This window comes from Pinus tabuliformis, chromosome X (assembly GCF_031772625.1).
Source record: "Pinus tabuliformis cultivar Carrire ecotype Pingquan chromosome X, CPIR1, whole genome shotgun sequence".
Classification (NCBI taxonomy): domain Eukaryota; kingdom Viridiplantae; phylum Streptophyta; class Pinopsida; order Pinales; family Pinaceae; genus Pinus; species Pinus tabuliformis.
Genome location: NC_142308.1, coordinates 545,438,607 through 545,445,050, shown reverse-complemented (window position 1 = coordinate 545,445,050; position 6,444 = coordinate 545,438,607). Strand labels below are relative to the sequence as shown.

Genomic DNA, 6,444 nt, shown 5'->3' with positions numbered 1-6,444 from the left:
ATTCTCCTTGTTCCTTCACAGATCCATATTATGCCCAACCAGTTGCTCATTCATTTCACTCTTATGCTCAGCCACAGCCTCAGTGGAATGCACCTTATCAGGAGTGGAGGCCCCAGTACAACTCTCATCCCTCTCATTTTCCTCCACCACCTGCTCATCCACAACCATCGCCTCCTCCTCCACCAAGGCAACCCCAAATGCCTACCCAACCACAATGCCATCCATCTCCATCTCAATTTCACACTTCCACTCAGCTACCCATACCACCATTTCCAAATCCACACATTGGAGTAGCTCAACCCAATTTCAAAGATGAGGCACAACATGTGCAAATGACTCCTCTTGAGCTCAATGATGTTCACCAAAGCTCAGGAAAATCATTGCAAAAAAGAGATCATCTTGAAAGCATTGAAGGATCACATCCAGCAAAAGAAGATCCAAAAGAGGAGATCAAAGAACCATGGGCTGCACTTGATGAAGAGAAGAGATCTAAATCAGAGATCGAGAGAGTTCCCTCATGGTTATCATCAAATCCTCCATGTACTCAAGAGAAAGATCAACAAAAAGAGGAAGATCAGAAGGTCATGATAGAAGGTGACATGAAGAATGATCCAGATCAGCAAAAGAACCAAGGATATCAAAGCTATATTGAGATATGGTTTCAGAAGGTCACTAAGTTGCAGCAGTACTTTCTTCCTCAACTTTGTTTGATCCCTTCAATGCCAGATCATTTGGTCTCTGAGATCTGGATACTTGTCCAAGCATGCATTTCGAGCCTTCAAATCATTTTTTCTCTAATCTCGATGTGCACATGGCTCCATTGGAAGTATTCTTATACTTGAAAATAATTTTGTTTTTCAAGTAGGTTAGGGTAGAAAAATGAAAAAAAAAAAGAAAAAAGAAAAAGAAAAAATGAAAAAAGGAAAATAGAAATCTAAGGTGAAAACCTCCTTGGAGGCGCCTTAGGTTGGCTCATTGATTGAAAACCTCCATGAGGCGGTCAATGGGTTGAGAAAAAAAAAAGAAAAGAGAATAAGATCTCTGGGTGAAAACCTCCCTTGGAGGCACCCAGGGCAGGCAATTAGGGTGAAAAACTCCATGAGGCGCCCTAGTTGTTTTTCATAAAAAAAAAAAAGAGAAAAAAAGAAAAAGAAAAATAAAGCTAATCTCCATTGAATAATTTCATGTTGCAGCAATGACATTGCAGGTTGCAAGAAGGATGTTTCATGACAGGAGGAGCACTCAAATCACGGCTAAAGGAATCTTTTTGTGCCTTCTACAGGAAGCTCTGTATTTCTACAGGAAACATCCTGTAGAACCTTTGGACGAGCCAAATCCAATTTCAAAAGTGAATCTGATGGTGGGAATCTGTTGATTAGGCCTACAAGCACTTGTGTGTCCATCCCTTGCCTTCATCCATCATTTTTTCACCTCCTTGTGCTTCTCATTGTGCTTCTACAGGAACTTCCTGTAGAAATTGTGGGAAACTAGGCATGCATTTCAAAAAGTGGTTTGGCGAGCATGGTAGCTTCCTCAAGGGTTCAGAAGCCCTCATGCAATCTTCCAACTCCTCCTCCATCATCTCCATACCTGCATCATAGCCAAAATTCATTTTGTCATCCCATGCAACCAAAATGCAAAGTGCCTTGAAGCAAAAACACATAGAGCAGAATTTGTTTATGCCATAACTTGAAAACCATGCATCCATTTGACAAACCGTTTTATGGGGAATTGTACAAGGTTGATGACAACATGCCTGAGCAGTTTCATGCAATTCCGGTGCACGGTTTCCAAGAAATCAGCCTCCATCACCATCAGTCATTTTTGCATTTTCTCCATAACCGTGCATCCATTTCAAAACCTGTTTCATGGGGAGATGCACATGGGTGATAGTAGCCTACCTAATCAGTTTCAGCCGATTCTGATGCACGGTTTCCGAGAAATTGACCTCTGAAATCTTCAGCCATTTTCCATTTTTCTCGAAATCCGTGCATCCATTGATCACGAATTTTCTATGGGAGATGCATAATGATGGTAGGAACATGCTCACCGAGTTTCAGATCAATCCGATCTACCGTTTGGGAGAAATGGCAAAAAGAAGTTCTGGTTTTGTGACCATGCAGCAACGGCAGCTTGAACGGGCAGAGTTGAACGTGGAAACGATTGCGTGCAGCTCAGATCCGGCCAGAGGACACCTGCACAAGGAAAAGCAATCAAAAATCATTAGCCAAGCCTCATGCAATCAAAGAATCAGAGCATGTAGCAGCAAGAAGCTTCACAAGCAGCCGTTTGGCTTCAGGTATGTGACAAAACCTATTCCTCTATTGCATGAATCTAATTCAAGAACTGCATGAACGAATGGAGTGATGGAATTAAGCCATGAATTTAGGAAGGTTCACTTGATGTCCAGTTCTCTAGCAAGTCACGCAGCATGCAGGGGTCAGCCATGCACGTGAAAGTCAAAAAACGGACAGTTAGTGTCAGCTGCTTGAACTCCAGTGCAGCGGATCAAGAAGAAAACATACGGTTCATAAGTAGAACATGCAGTTCACGATAGCCTAACTGTCTGCATGGCCAACACATGTCTCTGCCACCTCACTCCAAAAATCACGCAGAAATCTGAGCGCTCAGCTGTTGGTCAACTTGCACTTGCAACATGATTCACTCGAAGTGTATTCAAATTCAGGTATTGCTTCCCTTTTTTTGAAGTTACATACTCTGAAATGCGAGCTCATGCGGTGGAACTATTGTTTGTCTTGTCTCAAGATGGAGATAAACGAAAATTAGCAGAACATCTTGGAGAAAAATATAAGAAATGGTTAGCAAAACTTATTTCAACATCTTCAAATATGGTCTTGGCGGTTCTTCCATGGCTCTGTTTGGCAGCGTAGGTGGTGGTATTTTCACCAAAGCAGTAGATGTAGGTGCTGATCTTGTTGGCAAGGTTGAGAGGAACATTCCTGAAGACAATCCACGCAACCCAGCTGTCATTGCTGGTAATGTTGGTGACAATATTGGAGATATCGCTGGTATGGGATCAGATCTATTTGGGTCCTATGCTGAATCTTCCTGTGCAGCTCTGGTTGTTGCATCCATATCATCATTTGGAAACTCTCATGATCTTACTGCCATGTGTTATCCCTTGCTTATTAGTTCAATGGGTATCATTGCTTGCTTAATCACAACTCTGTTTGCAACTAACATATTTGAGATCAAGGCTGTGAAGGAAATTGAGCCTGCATTGAAAAAGCAACTTATTATCTCCACAGTAGTGATGACTATTGGCATTGCTTTTGTGAGCCTAGTTGCATTGCCTTCATCCTTCACTATCTTCAATTTTGTTGCCCAGAAGGTTGTAAAGAACTGGGAGCTTTTCTTCTGTGGTGCTATTGGTTTGTGGTCTGGCCTTGTTATTGGTTTTGTCACTGAGTACTACACTAGTAATGCTTACAGCCCTATCCAAGATGTTGTCGATTCATGCAGGACTGGAGCAGCAACTAATGTTATATTTGGGTTGGCTTTGGGATACAAATCTGTTATTATTCCCATATTTGCTATTGCAGTAAGCATTTTATGAAGGAAAGGAAGCTGTCGTTGTCGGAAAGTATTGTCATCAAGGTTAACCAATGGAAAAACAGTGATTTAAAGGCCTGGAAACACTTTTTCCCATCCAGCTTTGGCATGCAATATCTATTCTCGGGCAGTTCATTGTACGTGTGTGCTTTTATAATACATTAGACTTGCCATTTGTGTTGGATTCGTCAGCTTTCAGGCAGCGCAGTTCAAGGAGAAGGCACCCCCAGCCAAGCAAGTAAAATCAGTGAAATTGGTTCTACAGGAAGCTAGCAGACTGTTTCTACAGGAAGCTAGCAGACTGTTTCTACAGGAAGACAGAGACTGTTTCTATAGGAAGCCAGCGAACAGTTTCTACAGGAAAGTTTGAAAAGCGGGAAGCCAAAGGAGAAATCGGCCGAGATGCTAGCCAAGGAAGTCACCAGGGCCATCAAAGACAAGGGGAGAGATTTGGTTGCTCAGAGGATGAGCAACACTTTCAGTAGGGGGGTGATGATGAGCCCCAAAAATGTATAATTATTTGGGCTCATTCAACCTCCTAATTTGGCTTAGTCCACCATTCTCATCTGTTTATTGCATGTTTTTGATTATTTTTATGTTAATAGAGTGAATTTGGTTAGTCATTATGCCAACAAGTCTAATGGGTGCTTTGTGTAGCCTTTTTGGTCAACTTGGAGACAAAATTGAAGGTCTTAATGAGCACTTGGCAGCCAAATTCGTGGGAGAACAAGCTAGAGGATTTGTAGGAAGGTGTCCCCCTCATTTATGGACCCTTACCTCGAATTCTCCACCATCAGCTCGGAGTTCAAAGGCCACCAAATCAATGAGCACAAGGGCAGCCAAGCAAGTCAAGTAGGACTGTTGTTAACTACAAGTCTTGGGCAGCCAAGTCCCTAACTTTTAGGAGGACTGTTGGGTCCTCAAATTGTATAAATAAGAAGGCTTGGGGCCTCATTTTGGTTAGCTAGTTGGTAGTCATTTTTGGGGTTAGCTAGTTAGTCAATTTGGTTTTTTCTCTTTGTAAGCCAGTTTTGGCATGACATTAGACTTTTGATTATGAATAAAAGCAAGCAGTTTTGGATCAAATTCTGAGTTTTTAAAGGAGCCTAAAGCTCTCGGGGTTGGGCCCAACCTGAGAGCTCAGGCCTCCTTCCTTTGTATCAATATTGTTCCTTTAGCATTTCGTTTCCATTTTCCTTTACATGCATTCGAGTATAGCTGCTGATTTAGATTTCCTGTAGAGGTTAAACAGTTGCTGATTTGGATTTCCTGTAGAAGTTAAACAGATTGGTTTTATCAGTTAGAATTGCTGTAGTTGTTTGGAAGTAGGCTGAGTAGATTAGAGTGAATAACAGTTAAAAAAAAAACAGGCTGACTGTATGCTCATGATCCACCTCTTTCTAGAGGCAGGGATCGCAGACTGTGCTGCCCATTCAAAAACGTTTGCTTACATGTTAATGCCCTCTTGAACGCATTCTTGGTGATTGATAGAAGTGTCCATGAATGTCAATTCCTTGGAATGCTTCATTACTTCAGTACCATATATCAGTTTCCTTCACGAATACATTGATGTTCATTGGTTTAAATAAGTTGTTGGCATAAGTTAATAACTTTTACTTGCAAGATTTGGATGATTTGTCTCATTTCCACCATGCAACGCTACTCCATCGTTCTCCTACCTTCCCGAACCGTGCCCAGACCAACTATCCATCCTCCAACGAAGCCCTTTGTTCCTCAACTACCCCACTGCTCATATCCCTTTTTTTTTTGCCTTCCATTCCCTCTATTTCCTCTAAGAAAAATCTGCCTCTACACTCACCCTCATCTCCTCACCTCACTGTTGCTGAGCCATTACCACCTCATTTCCATCTTACCTATTCACCCATACACTTCCTCCACTCCTCCATCACCCAAAACTCCAACCACAGACCTTCCTGTAGAAATTCCTGAGTTTCCTGTAGGATCCCCTGCAGACATCCTGTAGGAGCCCACACACTCGGCTGCTGAGCATCTAAACGTGAGGAACCTCTGTGGACTGATGCTAAGGATCCCTTGGGACCTCTCCTAGCCTCCCTGACCTTTCCCAAGCTTTCCTTCCCTATGCACCACCTCTGCACAACCAAACCCTAATAAGAACAAAATCACAATCACCCCATCCACTTAAGAAAAAATACAAAAACATGTCTTTTCAGATGCAAGTAGCTTAGATTCATGTATTTCAACTTACTGCAAGTAATGGCATCATTGGTAGAAGTTTCATTCACATTTTTGCATTGTAAGGGTCAAGCTAGTCAAATTAGGGTTTATTAGGGTTTCCATGCTTTGTTGGCTTTCAGTTTCCTTTTTGCAAAGTAGGTTAGCTTCCTTCGAGATAGCTTTCGTCCATCACTCATAAAGCTTCTTCTGAGAGCATATAGAAGTTGGCTTGAGCCCTAGCGGACTTGTGCCAACTGACCAAGTGACAGCTGCGACAAGAGCTAGTACTTGTGCATACAGCACCGTCGCTTCCAAGTTTGTTACGAACTACCGGGTTGATAAAATTAGAGATAGGAAGCTCTAGGAGTTGTAGCATTATTGCTACAATACTGGAGCCCACCACAAACCTCAAGAGTATTTTCTCAATATACTTCTGTTGTGATAGCCACAGCGTACCATTGCTCCTATCTCTGAAAATCTCCATGCCCAAAATTTGTCTTGCTACTCCTAGATCTTTCATATCAAATATCCTAGCCATCTGAGCCTTTAACCTGTTGATCTTTGTTATGCTTTTTCTTGCTAAAATCATATCGTCAACATATAATACTAAGATAATGAACATGCCATTAGTTAATTTCTTAAAGTAAACACAAATATCATATTCACTTCTAATAT

General features: G+C 41.8%; 1 pseudogene; it reads left to right on the top strand.

Moving 5' to 3' along the window:
• Positions 1 to 2,815: 2,815 nt before the first annotated feature.
• Positions 2,816 to 3,577, top strand: LOC149141152 (pyrophosphate-energized vacuolar membrane proton pump 1 pseudogene; annotated as a pseudogene).
• Positions 3,578 to 6,444: the final 2,867 nt, after the last annotated feature.